The following is a 16,347-nucleotide window of genomic DNA, read 5'->3' as shown; positions in this document are numbered from 1 at the left end:
TGAACTGACACCATTTCTTTCCAAAGTTCTCTGTTTCACTAAACTAATTGCTGCCATTAATAACCCATGATCTAAAAAATATATTTCCTTGATATTTATTCCCGAATATGTATGCTTGATAGCCTGCCTGCTTCTCTCTATCACAACATTACATACAACAATGTAAGTGGCACTCACTTTCCCTGCTGATTGGAATTTAAACAGGTTCAAACTTTTGGAGTTCAACACGTATAAAGAACCTTAATGCAACAATGGCACATCCAAGAATTTGCACTAAAAAAGCAGTAAGATAAGCATGCAAAATTGTCTAGTCATAGATGCTTTGCGATGTTTATAATGTTGACAAATTGCAAATAAGTTCAAGGTCCAACATTAGGCGATCTATTAAAAAGTCACCTTACAATAAATATTTACGATAATGCAAAGTTGTAGATTATGTATTTGGTGAATGGGCAACTGTCCACAATCTAGCTGTTGAACAAAGAAAAGAAAAGAAGTTCTTTTCTTATGTGTAGGGGAAGCATGGAGGAGCAGCTAAATGGCGAAATGTCGACAATCCTGTCTTGGAAAGAAAGGAGAAATATCAAGAAGGTAATGGAGAATCCCGTAACTTTGAATGCATGTATCTCCTCAGAATTCTCCAGACATAATCTCCCTAAATGGGCTAATGAAATGGATGCCAACTAATTAGAAGATTCCTGGAGTCGCCACACTCAAAGTCCCACAAAGACCTAGGCTGCAGGATCATCCCCACAGTGGTGGCCCGTCACCATCAAGTAGTGCCAAGAGGCCACTGGCACCAGGAAGAAATTGGGTCTTTCAGTTGAACCCCGGAAATCCTCTCTTACAGAATGTATAAGTTCACTTTGGTGTGACCTTGGCTAAGCTCTTTAACCTCATTGTGTCCTCTGACAGGCCCCTAAACCCCACCCCCATTTCCTGAAGTGATGGTAAGAATAATACTTCCCTCACAGGGTTAATACACACGATGTACTTAGAAGAGCAATGGGCCTGTGGTTAGCATACGTGAGCATTTGCTGCTATGACTATTGGTACTTGGAGTTATCTATAAGGTTCTTCTCTTCTGCTTACTATGAAAAGTCAGGATTCTGAAGGGAACAGCTGCACACTGTTATCATCTTTCTACACATTCACACATAACAATCTAAATGATACATCACAATGAATAATTTGTCATTATTTAACTCTCCTCACACTAAGCTGTGGACTGCATCAAACCTAACTCAAATAGAATCCTTGGTCTTCAGATTTCGGCAGTGAAGTCATTCATTAAAAAAAAAAAAAGCTTCTTGTTTTGTATGAATCAATTCACAAGATAAATATTTAAATAAAATGTGGCTTCAATTGTGCTCTCTGATGGTAATTGCTGGCTCACACTCTGTCTCTATATCAATGTGTTTTCTTTTATTTCTCCCCCAAGCTGACTAATGAACAGAGCTGTCAGAAGCCCATTGCTCATGATCTACTGAGCAACACATTAGCAGATTCGCATAAATATAAAAACCATATTCACCGCAGCTAGGGAAATATCGGTAGCATAAAAAAACTCCCAAATATACACGGTTGCTATCAACAGATTAAAAAAAAGAATCCTAGCTGATAAATGCAATTAGCTAAGTAATTGACACTCTCTTAACACAGGAATCAGCTTTGTATCAACCCAGCTGTCAATAAAAAAGAGAATCCAAAGAAGAGACCCCTTTGTGGTTAGAACATCCCTTTTTTGATGAGCCTACAAGATTCTGTACCTGAGATGCTAAGAAAAAAAAACATATTTATGTTATTTGGGGATATTGACAATCCCTTCATTGCACAAAATCACATAATCTTGAATTTATACTCCCTTCAAAGTGGGCAGAATCCAGGATTTTCTATCTTTAAGACTCAAGATTCTTCTAAATGTCATTTCATTCATATTCTTCCTATCTCCATGGGCTATTCTGTTCAAACTTTACAGTTTATTCATTCCATGATAATGTACCATGTCTTCACCATGTGCCTGGCACTGCTGGGTAAGATAGAATCCGGGATAAAAAAACTTCCAGACTCTGACAGTCATTGAAGGAGCCAGAAATGAAAGGTTACTGGCCCCCAAACCACCGGTACACACTGGAAGCACTGTAAACTCTCAAACCACAACTCTCTAAGACAAATATTTAAATAAAATGTGTTTTCATTTGCACTCTTTGATGATAATTATTGGCTCACCTCCTGTAATTGTAGCAACGTGTTTTGATCTCCTTGCCTCATGCTGATGAATAAACTTATGACTCCAAAGACACTAAATGATGAATCTTAATGATAAAAGAGGAGATACAAGTGTTCAGAGTTATGAGATTCTCCACTACCTTCTTAATGCTTTCTCTCTCCACTATGCAGCCATGCTGAGAAGGGGCCAGCATGCAGAAGGAAGTTCTGAAGCCTCCTCAAATTGCACTGGGGAAACCAGGGCTCAAAGCGAATGTCCTCTGGGGCAGGGCCCTTGGCAATTCCCCAGAGTCTCCGACTGGATTCTTCTGAAGAGGAAGCAGTCAGGCCCTGGTACCTCTTCTGTCTAATCCACTCTTACCAGTGACACCAACGAAGTCACCACTATCTCACTAGGGCTTAAGTTCAAGAATGAGGAACCAATTGTGCTATGTAAGCAGGAATGGAGTCAGATGGGACCCCCTCGACTTCTTTTCTCTCTGATCCCTACACTTATGTGGTAGAAGAGATACATTCACTTCCTACCCCCATCACCGCCATGGATGGAGTGCACTTTCCTACCTCTTGACTTTGGGCTTGACCACATGATTTGTTTTGGCCAATGGGATGTCAGTAGGTATCATGTGACCAGAGGCTCAAAGAGCATTTGTGAGATCCGGCATGCTCTCTTATGTTCCTGCCACTGCCTTGTGAAAATCATGCCCAGGCTAGCCCACAGGTGCCAGGAAGAAGATGAGCAGGGCATGGCTACTCAGCACCCCAGCCAGTGCCAACCTAGGCCATGCAATATCTAGCTATCCTGCAGCTGCATGAGCTAAATAAGCACTTAAAAAAAAATGTCTCCACGATTTTGTTGCTGATTATTATGCAGCAATAGATAACTACATGTCGTTTTTTTACTGTACCCATCCTGCTTTCTTTGCTTTTGTCTTAGAAGCACTTATTTCTTCTTTTTCAAGGTCTTCAAAGCAGTTTGAAATGAAACAAGAAATATTTGTCTACTGACTGAAGGGAAACCTATGAACCCAAAACCTTTATTTCTCCCAGGACTTTGATCCATCATTACCCTCTTTCACATGGAGCTTTAACGTCCACTTCCTTCGGTCTCATCTACAGCCTTAATCACTTGTCCTCAGCCACCACAGCTACCCTTCAGCTATGGGCAGACTCTTTCCTTCCTTCCTATTCCTCTTCCCATCTGTCCATAAAGGCAGAAAGAAAAGTAGAATGTGGCAGGATCATGAAAGACAAATGAAAAGACTGCTTCAATAAGTATGAAATGGTCAACAATGGCAAGCACTGCCAAGAGCTCAGTAAACAAGGGCTAATTTGTACAGACCCTTGGCTTTAGCATGCCCTCATCTGCCAACGATTTTCATGCATCAAACACACTTTCATGGCCACTACATGGCTCTAGAATTAACTCTCCCCAAGGTGCAGTCCTCAACCAATGCCTGCAGATTTGGTAGATTAAACCTGAGCTCCCTCATTCCTCAATGGGATCACATGTTATACTCTGATTCTCAGAGTTCCCCTGCAATAGCTCTATTTATCCACAATGATAGTGAGCTTGATAATTGGCTGATTTCCTTTTTCTGACACCTCCGTTTCCCTACCAGTGTTTCCTGGAATCACCTCCCAAATAAACTATTTTTATAAGAAACTTGTCTCAAGGCCTGCTTCTGGGGTAACCCAAACTAAAAAGAAATGATTTCCCTTCCTGAACTGGAAATCTTTGACTCCTTCTCTTTGACCAACAATGTCTAACTACCACAAAAACAATAGTACCTTAGTCATTCATTTAAAAATGTTACTGAGGGGCAGTGCAAGGGTAGTTGAGTGGTAGAATTCTCATCTGCCATGTGGGAGACCCAGGTTCGATTCCCAGACCATGCACAAATATATATATATATATATATTACTGAGGACCTAAATCTGCTTGGTGCTAGGATGCAGCTGTAAACAAGATAGACAGGGTCCCCACCTGTCTATCTGTGATTAAGGCTATAGATGAGACCAAAAGAAGCTGATATTGAAGCAGCATTTCAAGTGCTCAAGAAGCTTACCCTCTAATTAGAAAGAGACAAAGAGTAGACAAATACATATGCAATACCATTACCGATAGGGTTGAGTTTTAAGGGGGAAATAAAACAGGGTGATGAGATGAGATATTGAAAAAGGCTATTTAAGGTAAAGTAGTTAGGGAAGGCCTCTCTGAGGAGGTGACATTCGAACTGGGACCTGCAAAATGAGCCAGCCACATGAAGATCTGGAGTTGAGGCCAGAGGTTTTCAGGAAGAGGGGACCATGGAGACAAAGGCCTGGAGGTATGAAAGAGCTTGTATGTTCAAGGACTGGAAAGGGAATCATAGTAGGTGAAACCTAGGAAAAAACGGTATAAGATAAGGGAGAACAAGCAGGCAGGGGCCAGAGCAGATGAGGCCTCCTGCGCTATGATTAGGAGTCTGGATTTTATTCTAAAAACTGAGACGCCACTGAAAAGATGTAAACAAGGGTACGGCATGATGTGATTTGGATTTTTTTGTTTGTTTTCGGTATGGGCAGGCTCCAGGCACTGAACCCGCGTCTCCAGCATGGCAGGTGAGAATGCTGCCACTGAACCACCATTGTACTGCCCATGATTTGGATTTTGAAAGATCACTTTGCTGTATAAAGAATATTTGGAGACTTAAGAGTGCAAACCTAGCAGTCCTCTGAATCTAACCATCATTTTCCACTCAGTGTTGGTTCTAATTCTCATATCATTCTCCCCTTGAAGGCATGTATGCTGCAGGCAAAAACAACAGAGAACACAAGAAATATGATCTGTGCTCTTCCAGAGCCTATGAGCTAGAGTCAGATATGGAAAAGTGATAAAGTACCGATGAAACTGAGTGATAGTGGAGGGTGATATGGGCACATGGTAGAGAAATGTAGAACTCTGGCCTAGTGGTGTCAGGGGGTCTCAGAGCAGAAGAGTAAAGAGTAGGAATTAACTAGATACATAAGTTCATGTGCAAAGACTGAAGGGAAAACAGCATGGTACATTTGGGGAAACTGAAAAATTAGGTCTGACAGAAGCAGAGACTATCAGAAGGGATTGTGAGAAATGAGGGTGAAGAGGGGCAATATTTCAAGTGCTCAATTAATGCTGAGTGAATAAGTGAATGAAAGAACGAATGGATGGATGAGTGGGGAGACACAAGCCAAAAGGAAGAAAATTCTAATCTGACTTTTCCAGTTCTGTAATAATGCCACACAAGAACTTACTCTGTCTACCAAGTGACAACTTGACGAATGGGTTAAAGTCAACTCAGCAAGCATTTATTGAGTACCTACAACTTGCCAAGCATGTGTTAATTAAGCATCCTGGATAAAAAGATACATAGACATGGCTCTTGCTCTGGAGAAATTCACGAAGGTGACTGATATTTGTACAGCCATCAAAGACTATACTTTGACACTTAAATAACTATTGCCAAAAGTGCTATATAAATTAAGTGGATTTGTAATGTGGATTAAGCTCTGAGATCTGCTTTCTAAAGACAGACACATTCTCTCTCTATCCTCCTCCCTCCTCCTCTCACCATCTCTTTACACACACACACACACACACACATACACACATTGTCTATCTATCTATCTGTCTATCTATCTATCTATCTATCTATCTATCTATCTAATTTTAAGAGCTGGACTCTGGGTCTAACCTCTAGCCTTGGTCAACAGAAAGAGGGGGATTCTACAAGCTACAGTGAGTTTCCAGATTGCAGATTTCTCTTCTTCTCTATGGTTTTGCTGTCCAGTACGGTAGCCATGGGCCAAATAAGGTTATTGAGCCCTTGGAATGGGACTAGTCTGAGCTGAGATTTGCACTAAATGCAAAATACACATACAATTCCTAAGACAATTAAAAAGAGAATATGAAATACCTCATTAATATAGTTTATATTGGTTGCATGCTGAAATGATATGTTGAAAATATATTTTTTATTAAATTAATTTCACCTTTTCATACTTTTAAAAAATGGTTATTAGATAATTTAAGGTTTAAAATTACCTGTGTGGCTCACATTTATGGCTCAGTCAGTTCTACTATAATGCTCGTTTTGAAAATGCAAGTTTGTTCCAACACTTTTGATATATTGAGGAACAACTTGAGCATAACACGAATTTTGCGTTTGCTTCTGCACAATTTCATCTGCAAGAAACACAGAAAACCATACCTGGCTGAAATGAGCCATGTGGGAATACACAGAACACACGCCTCAAACACCCACAAGCTACCTCTGTTTACCAAACCTGTTATATGCCACACCCACTCACATCTGGTGCTACAATCTTCCATCTGATTTCAGATCGCCCTCCTTCTGCCACACTCACTCACAAGCTGCAACCGTTTTGATGCTTATTTCCACAAGCAAACGTAGGTCTTTTTCTAGGTGACGTACCATATGTATTGCAGCATTTATTTATTTATTAGTCATTTAACAAATATAAAGGCGGATAGTGTTTTTACCAGGCCCCATCTTTTTTTGGTATGTGTCACTGATAACATTTTGAGTATTGTGCCCCCAACCCTACTTTCCCCATAAGCTCTGGGTTTTTAATTGCACAATTTTGCATATTGCAGTGAATTTTAGAATGAATGACTATATTTTTATTCGACAGCACTGTGCTACAGAGCCTCTGGTTCCCAAAGCAAATTCTAGAGTCTTGGTCCTATTCCTGCTTAATAGGATGCTGCCTCTTCCTTTGAAATGATTAAAACACACACACACACACACACAACAAAAACTATGTTCCTAAGGCCCTGTGGGGCCACGTGCCAAATAATCTATATTTATATGCCTAATGATTACTTTGATTTAATAACACTACTACTAACATTGCCGTAAACCTGAACACAACTGTTGTGCTTTTATGAGCAGTGCCAGGGGAGTGAAAGGAATAAAAGGTCTTGCTGCTTTGAGGAAGATATATTTGGTTTATGGATGGGATGACAATGGGAACTATTTAGGAGGGCGCTTCCTTAAAATCCCAGGGGCCACTATTACTATGACATCACAGATAAAGTGCCGCTGCCTGGGATTTCTGCCTCTGAGATGGTGATGCTTTATTTTTATCTTATGCCAGGTTTTCTCCCCAGTGCTGTCAGAATGGACTCGAGGGGCTCGACTGAAAAACCAGTATAGAATATGGACTCACTTAAACATAGACACTTCCTTAAAAGCTTTTGGTTCGATGTGAATGTAAGTCATTTTGATTACTCAATTTCTATATTTATTAGGAATGATAAACCAAAGTACTTGAAAATAATTTCAGTGGCTATGAACTGTGGCGCTCGATCGATGGGGGACATGGCAGTCAATTACCCTCTCACTTTATTTTGGTCCTTGGCAATCAGTTGGAATCAATACTCTCAATCTGGATTGATAGCAGAACACAAATCACAAATAATTTTTATAAGTGGACTGTCATGGTTTGGGCAGGTGGCTCCAACAGGTCCTGGGCACCGCACTTACACGTGGGCCATCAGAATCAGGTATGCACTGTCCCTTTCAGAAGCACCAGGCACGTCAGCACACATAGCTGCGAATGGCCAGTGCAGCTAGGACATTTAGCATTACAACTATGTCTCATTAGAGTCTGCTCTGTCTTCTTCAAAAAGTAGCTACCTGCTGTGAGACTGGCAGCACATTCCAGCCCAAATGGGGGAAAAGAAGTGCAATAAAATAAGGCATAGGTGCCAAGAGACACCAAGTGGAGTCAAGAGGCTATTCTGGAGGCTACGCTTATGCAAACTTCCTTTAGATAGTGCCAATTGCCATAGTTTTCTAACCCCCAACCAACATCACTCCTGTTGACTCTTAAGAATACCTAGGGCTTAAACTGAGACTCTGTAAAGGTTTCATGCACTAGGTTTGCCTTGAGAAATCTACAATTCCCAGAGGGTTCTTAGGTCAGATAGTTCCTGAAACGCAGAGCCTTAGCCTCTCTAAGATTATCAATTAATTATATCCCCCAGTTCTTTAGTATTGACACCCCTTCTCAACATGAAAAGTTGGAATGAGCGTTGCCCAAAGATCCCTTGAGACTGGGAGAAGGATCAAAGGAGGAGAAGGTATAACAGAGAAAATAGGATTTAATAAATGAGTATGGCCACTCATCACTATAATGATATTCCTTCTAGCCTCCAGTGTTTTGGAGCAGCTAGCAGAAAAAATCTGAGATGGTGGAATGGTAGCCCATGACAAACCCTGGGATCTGTTCTGTAACTATTTGTTGAAAATTATTGCTTCTTTCTTTCTTTGCTTTGTATATATGTTATATTTCATAATAAAAAAAAGTTTAAAAAACAAACAAACAAAATTAGTCACCTGAAATCATCTTAAAACCTGAAACTTGTTGAAACCCAGTACTTGAGAAAAAGGAAGGAACTGGAAGGTAAATTATGTAAAAGCAAAGAACTTTTAGTACTCAGGGAATGATACCCATACGTTTTATATTTGCTTAAAATAAAAAAACAAACCAGGGGATATTTTCATGCAGTGCAGACACTGGAGAAAGGTTTTCTTCTGTGTGTGTGTGTTTGTATTTGCACCATAAGTTTCATAAACCAATTTAAAATTAAGACAACAAGGGAAAAATCTACAAATTTAGATAGCAAAGTTCTTAAATTCTAAATATTAAACACTAACTTAAATACCACTTGATCAGCTGTCAAAACTGTGAATGTTCTCAAAATATCAAGTAGACATTTATTCCAAATATCTACATTGCTACAGTAATGACCCATGTTACCAAACATTTTCCTGATTTCAGGAAAATATGAAGACACAAATGTGGAGAAAGGCTTTCTTAACATGTTCCCCCCCCATACGTCTTCTTCGGAGGAACAGAACCCCTACTTCTACCAATCAGTAACTGGGTGACCCACGGTAAACACATCATCAGTTCACCTCTGGAAAGGGAGGTCCCCATTCATGAAATGAACAGGTTGGATTAGGTTGTGATCCCTGGGGTACTTTGAACTTCACAGAAAGGGGGAAGAAGGTTGAGGAAGGAAGGAAGGGGTTGAGTTGAGAGGAAGACCAAGATGATCCTTACTCTGTGTAAACAAATTGCTGCTCTACTTGCTTGTTTTCATTTTATGCATTTGGCACCATGTAAGGATGTCCTTAAAATGGCAGCCTGATATGGATTTAAGAGTCTGAACCCTGGAGCCAGACCGCCTGGGTCTGTATCTCAGTTCTGCCACTTTCTAGCTGGGTGACCTTGGCCAAGTTACCCAACCTCTCTGTGCCTCGATTTCCACAAACGGGATGTCAGCAGTACCTAACCTGATGGGGTGGCTGTGAAGATTAAATATGTTAAGATCTATAGTGCACTTAGAACAGAGCTTGGCACGTGGCAAACATCATTAAGGGTTTGTTAAATAAAGAAAAGTTGTACCGTGTTTTTAAAAATGTTTTAAAACTACAGCTCTAAATTAGGAATCTCTAAACTTATCTGACTGTCCATCCTTTTCAGAAAAGAAATTCTGAAACAAAATCTGAATCAGAAAAGAAATTCAGCCCCCAGGTGTGTACATTTATATAGATACATGCACAATTGGTCTAATATATTTTGTGTGTTGTTTGAAGGTGAGCAAACAATTCTGTGGTGGACATAAACTGGGGGTGCAAATAGTGAGTGACGTGAGACCCACTGCCATGCTTTTCCTCAGTGTCCTGGGCTTGTGATGCCCAGCACCTGAATCTTGTCTCAGGATTACAGTGAGGCAGTTGGGCAAGCCTTGGACAAGCATGCCCAGACTGGCAAAGTCAGGGTCAAGGGACCCTGGCCAATTTCCATTTTTATGCATGACATGATGCTCTGAGTGACCATAAGCATGAAATGAGCACCCACCATGCACCTGAGTGGCAGAACAAAGAAAATAAAATAAAAGATGAGGTATGTCCCTAAACTGCTAAGAAATGTTACAAGAAACTAATAATATATGCCTGACCACAAGCCTTATACTCAGGGCTCCCTGATGGAGGGTGCATGCTGGAATGGAAATGTCACAGGGGGGAAAATGTGCTGAAGACAAAAATAGTCTTATTTTATATTAGTGCTCGAAGATTCAAAATAAAATCTTCCCTTTCTCCACTATCCCAGCATCCCCCATGGGAAATCCAAAACTGGAATCCAGGTCTCAGGGTCTGTGTCCAGACGCATGTTCTATATGTCCACATACAGGAGTAGTGACAGAGCCACAGAATGTGCCGTGGGATTCCCATATTTGGACTTGCACGCTGTGGGATGGTTCACCAATCACCCCTGCGTCCAGCTTAGAGAGACTGAACCCTCCAGACTTCATCTGAGATCAGAGAAGCTCTATTAGAAGCCTAATAAATGCCACGCAAGTGGGAAGGGAGAATCAAACAATGATTGTGAGATTGTCACAGACACAACAATTTCATTTATCTTATGATAAATATCTGAGTCATTCTCTTCTAGGGATGTTCTTAAAAGCTAATGTAGGTCTCAAGAAGAAGCCTCCAAAGTCGAGTGTTTTTATGTTATTATAATGCAAACTTCCTGGGCTGTCTGCTCAGCTCACAGCAACCCAACTGCCACCTCATACATGGAGACCAGGACCAGGCAGCCATATTGGTTGTTCAGAAGGGAGTTTCAAGCTTCTAAGGCACATTCAATCCCTCATCTTCCCCACCCTCCCCCAGGAAGCTGGTGAAAGAGTCTGTATTTCTAGTGAGCCTTCAGGCCATGGCCAATGTGCTGATCCAAGGACCACACCGGAACCACAAGGCTGCCCGTGACTCAAACCCTTGCTCAGATGATTGGACCTAGGGAAAAACACCTACAAGCTGGGCCAATCCGCCTCCCTCCCAGTAATTTAGAATTGGGATGAAGAGGTTTTCTTCCTTGGAGGATAGTTTCTCAAATGTAGAGACCCATAAAAACTCAAGAGCGGTGGGATTGGCATTTTTCACTCTGTTATTGAGAAAAAGGGAACACTAGGAGTTACAGAAGGACTGAGCCAGCATGCAAGAGGAGAGACACCAAGAGCCTGGCTCTGCAGCTTGTAACTGCTGGGTCCACGTCCAACTCTCACCTCTTGGCTTTTCCTCACTTGGCTCTCTGAGTCACCCCTTCATCATTATACTACTTCTCTTATTCCCCCCCCCACCCCCTTCACTGATCACCAGCATTTCAATCTACTAAATTTATTTTAACATTTGTTCCCCCATTATTTATTTATTTTTAAGCCATATGTTTTACTTGTTCATCAATAAGGTAGACAAAAGGAGCATCAGACACGAGACTCTCACAACCACACAGTCACACTGCAACAGCCATATCATCATGCAATTATCTTCAAGAAACATGGCTACTGGAACACGGCTCCACATTTTCAGGCAGTTCCCTCCAGCCTCTCCAGTACACCTTAACTAAACAGGTGATATCTATTTAATGCGTTAAGAATAACATCCAGGATAACCTCTCAACTCTGTTTGGAATTTCTCAGTCACTGACACTTTGTCTCATTTTGCTCTTCCCACTTTTGGTCAAGAAGATTTTCTCAATCCCTTGATGCTGAATCTCAGCTCATTCTAGGATTTCTGTCCCATGTTGCCAGGAAGGTCCACACCCCAGGGAGTCATGTCCCACATAGAGAGGGGGAGGGCAGGGAGTTAGCTTGCTCGGCCGAGAGAGAGAGAGAGAGGCCACATCTGAGCAACAGAAGAGGTTCTCTTGGGGGTGACTCTCAGGCTCAATTTTAAGTAGGCTTAGCCTATCCTTTGCAGGATTAAGTTTCATATGAACAAACCCCAAGATTGGAAGCTCAGCCTATTGCTTTGGCTGTCCCCACTGCCTGTGACTTCTCTTATTTTTACCTAGGTTTGTTGTAAGTTGCTCTCTGTTACTTATATCCAAGTGGTCCTAATCATACAGTTTATAGACTGCAAGCAGTTATCAAGGGCAAGCACTGGCCGTTTTCATCTCAGACCTTAGCAATAGCACATCCAAAGTGCTTGTTAGGTATTTGATGATAGAACAAATGAGTGGAATATCCCAGATGTGGTGTTCTCTACAACTTCTTTGTGTCCAAACTTAGAGAAACTCTTCTGCTTCCTGTCTCACTGTCAATCCTAGAAATCCAATTGTGGAAGCAACACATTGACTGTCGATTTTTCTATTTATGCCATCTATTCCCTCTGCACTCTAATTTCATTCTTCATATTTGGCAGAGGAAGAGGGGACGTGAGGAAGGTGTATTTCCCCTTTAAATACCATGAAAGTTATGAATATATCTTTCCCAAACTGCCAAAATAATTGTTTCATTTACAGAACTGAAATTCTCTAGGGAACGTCCCAGTGATGTTCTGAATTGCTAACATTAGATATGCAGAAAACAAATATGGAGCAATCCATATGCTCCCAATCCTGTATTTAGCATCTCAGCTCAACAAAAACTTGCATTTCAATCACTTTCAGTCAGTTTTGGGTTATGAGTCTGTGCAGGGTTAGGGCTGGATCCCAGCCACTGGCCTGGAACCTTCAGCAAAGAAGGGCCCTGTCTGCACAGCCTGAGGCTCCAGCACAAGTTGCCATTTAGATAGTTCACTTTAAATTTACACTTACAGGCTGCAGATCACCAGTCAAAAGGAAAACCTGAGAATGCGCTGGTTATGTGATTGCAGAAGGAGAAGTTGCCAAATTTCTCCCTCCTCTTTTTATTACTGCTCATCAAGCCCTATTGCTTGGGCTGGGGGAGGGATGTTTGAGGGTTGGCCAGGAGTTTACCACCTTTCAGGGCTCCCAGTACGAAAATGACATGCAAGAAAGAGGAGTAGATTAAGAGCTTGGCATAATGACAATGATGACAACAATAATAGCTAATACTTATGTAGCACTATCTATGTTCTAAGCACTCCATATATATTATCTCATTTTACCTTTATTCAACTAACCCTGTAAGGTAGGTATCAATATCCTCATCTTACAGGGTCAGAAATATGGACTGACATACTAATTGGGTGTAGTGGAGGGCTCTTATTTCTTCCTGCCAGCAGTCATTCCCCTCTTCTACCAATAGTGCCTCAGTTTTCCTTTGGAGAACCATCCTTGCCCTCTGCACACTGCTGCTGTGGGACAAAGGTCCTAGCTTAATCTCTAGTGCCAAAAGTTACTGGATTGTGAGCTTCTAAGAACAGGCACTATTCCTTTTAAACTCAGAACCTGGCACATGGTACAGTTTGGGTGCTTGACAGATATTTTATGGATGAATGAATGGACATAACACACTAGGTATAATATACTGGTATGCTGTTCTCTACAATGTCTGAGTTTAGGAAGTGTCCTGATTGGTCCAGTCTGGTCATGTGTCTATCCTAGACCAATTAGGCACTTCCCTGGGAATGTAAATGGAATGAAACATGGGGAGCTTTCCGGAACTGTTTTATCTTGACATGGCACCCGAGAGGGGTTGCTATCTGCATCCTGGATCTAACCTTGGTTCCTATACTTTCCAAGCACGTATGTTCTGCTTTTCCTTCAGTTTTCAGAAATACCCTTTATGCCACAAATAAATTCCCTCTTTGTTTAACTGAGCCAGAGTTGGTTTCTACTGCCTGCAACCAAATCATTCTGTCTGCTACTTTGTATTCTAACCTGCTTGTTTATACCATACCTGAGGTGGCAAGACCCAGGAAAGTTTCCCACAGGAGCACTGAGCAGCACTGAAGGTCCACAACCTGGAATTAGGCACAGCCAGTGGCATGGAGCAATGATTTATTCAAGCATAATTCACCGAGTGCTTCTATGAGCCTGGAACTCCACTACCTCTCTTCCTTAGATTTTTCTCTTTCAATCATCACAATACTCTGAGGAAGTCATTATCATCCCCCTTTGCTGATGAGGAAACTAAGCTCGAAGAGGTTAAGTAACTTACCCAAGAACAAAAACACAGTGAGTGACAAAGTCAGGACTGAAAGTTTTGTCTCTCCGAGACCAAAGCAAATGCTCTTATCATGTACCACACTGCTTCCAGTGTACTGGGGCTGGGTTAATGGGCAAAGCAGAGAAATTCAAAGGACAGAGGGGGGCTGAGTCCAGTGAGGGTTCAGGGATGGGGGTGACGCAGCACGTCATTATACCCTGCACTATTCAACAACGTTGTCAATTGAATGGACTGTTGCCTAATTTACGGAGAAACCTTGTCTCCGTTTTTTGTAATGGGCTGAATAAAGGTTCTAAGAATTTGGCTGAATCCTCTAAATCCCTTTTGCTTCCATGCTCCAAGAGCCCCCAAATCATCTTACCATCCTAAAGTGCACACGTGATCTCTTCCATCCTAAAAACACACTCTTACATTTTATACTCTATGTGAGTCTGTTCATAATCAACATGAAACCCACTACAACTCATTAAGACCAATCGAAAATATTTATGTTGAGAGCAGTGCATGCCATCACATAACCAAGTGGAATTTTTTTTTCTTTCCTTGATATAGTGAGTAGCAGCTGTATTTGCCTTCAGAGCATCCATTTCAATTTCTTTTGATTTCCCTTCCCAAAAATACCCTTCCTGGGGTTTGGTACATATGGCTGAGTGGGCTGACCTTAATTCCTCCCTTGGGTGCAGGGTGGGCACAAAATACAGGCCTGCCAAACAGTTGTCTCTATCCTCCTGGCTACAACATTTGGTTCATGTGTGAACACCCAAGTGAGTTCACATGACACAGTCCTGGATAAAAAGACCCTTTCCTTCCAGTGGGATTATCAGCTATAAAGAAGACATAAGCCTAGAGATGCCTGAGAATATAGCCAACACTGGAGATGGCAGAGCCACTAAGAAATGGAGAGGAGAATTAAAACTCATTGCATTATTACAGCCCTTGGATGCAGCTTTACCTGAAGTCAATGCCTTGAACTTTATAGTTTACAAAGTAAACCAGAAGCTCTGTTTCTTTTTGAAGCTAGTTAAAATCTCTGAACCAAATGAGCCGTAAGCAATACAAACGATGTTTGGAATCACGTTGACCTACTCTGAATTGCTGCTACTGTCTTCAAAAATCTCCATGAAGTTGCCTAACATTTACCATCTATTTTATTTTTTTTACTTCCAGCCATAAAGAGAACAACACAATTCGTTCCCATTTGTTAGATAACTCAGTTCTCCACAACAAACCTGACTAACATATTAAGAAAGGAAAAATAATTAAAATGTTACATGCCTTGCACATCATATGTACTGAAAAACTTCTAGGTTCCATATTGATGGGGATAAGGCTGTGAACAAAACCAGAAAAAAATTTCCTTCTCTCATGGAACTTATATTCAACTGGAGAAGAAACAGACAGACAAATATATAAATAAGCAAGGCAGGATAAAGTGAGAGAAAATGGTGCAGGAGGTGATTCTGCACTTTTAGACAGAAAACCAAGTAGACTCTCTTGACATTACTGCCATGAAACAATGCTAGTTGGGGAGTAGTATCCTAGGCAAAGGGAACAGCTAATTTTTAGGCCCTGAGGCAGGTGTGTACTTGGAAGGTCCCAGGGACACTGAGGAGGCCAGTGTGGCTGCAAGAAAGAAAGTTGGGGGTAGGGAGGGGAGAGAGAGAGGGTAAGTTCACTAGGAGCCATTGGCCACATCATTTGGGGCCTCCTGGACTCAGAAAGATTTTAGATTTGACTTTGCTGTGATGGGAAAGCATTGGAGAGGCTGGGGTAGAAGAATGGCATGACTCAATTTTATTTTAAGAGGCTCACTCTAGTACTAAGTGGAGAATGAACTAAAGACGGCAAGACTCAAAGCACAGAGGCCAGTTAGGAGGCTGCTGTGGCGCAGTGAGAGATGGCCCTGACCAAATGGTCAGGTGGAACTTATAAGAAGTGGCTGAATTCTGGATGTATTTTGAAGATAAAGCCACCAAGACTCAGAGATGGATCAGAACCTGGATGTGAGAAAAAGAGAAGAATCAAGAAGGAGGACTCTAAGTTTTTAGAATGAGGACTCTAAGTTTTTAACATGAGCCTAAAGATGAATGGAGGTGCCATCTACTGAAATAGGGAGGATGGCAGGAACACCAGGTTTGGGGGTGGAA

Source organism: Tamandua tetradactyla, chromosome 15 (assembly GCF_023851605.1).
Source record: "Tamandua tetradactyla isolate mTamTet1 chromosome 15, mTamTet1.pri, whole genome shotgun sequence".
Classification (NCBI taxonomy): Eukaryota; Metazoa; Chordata; class Mammalia; order Pilosa; family Myrmecophagidae; genus Tamandua; species Tamandua tetradactyla.
The sequence above is the reverse complement of the archived record's forward strand: the minus strand, read 5'-3'. Positions refer to the sequence as shown.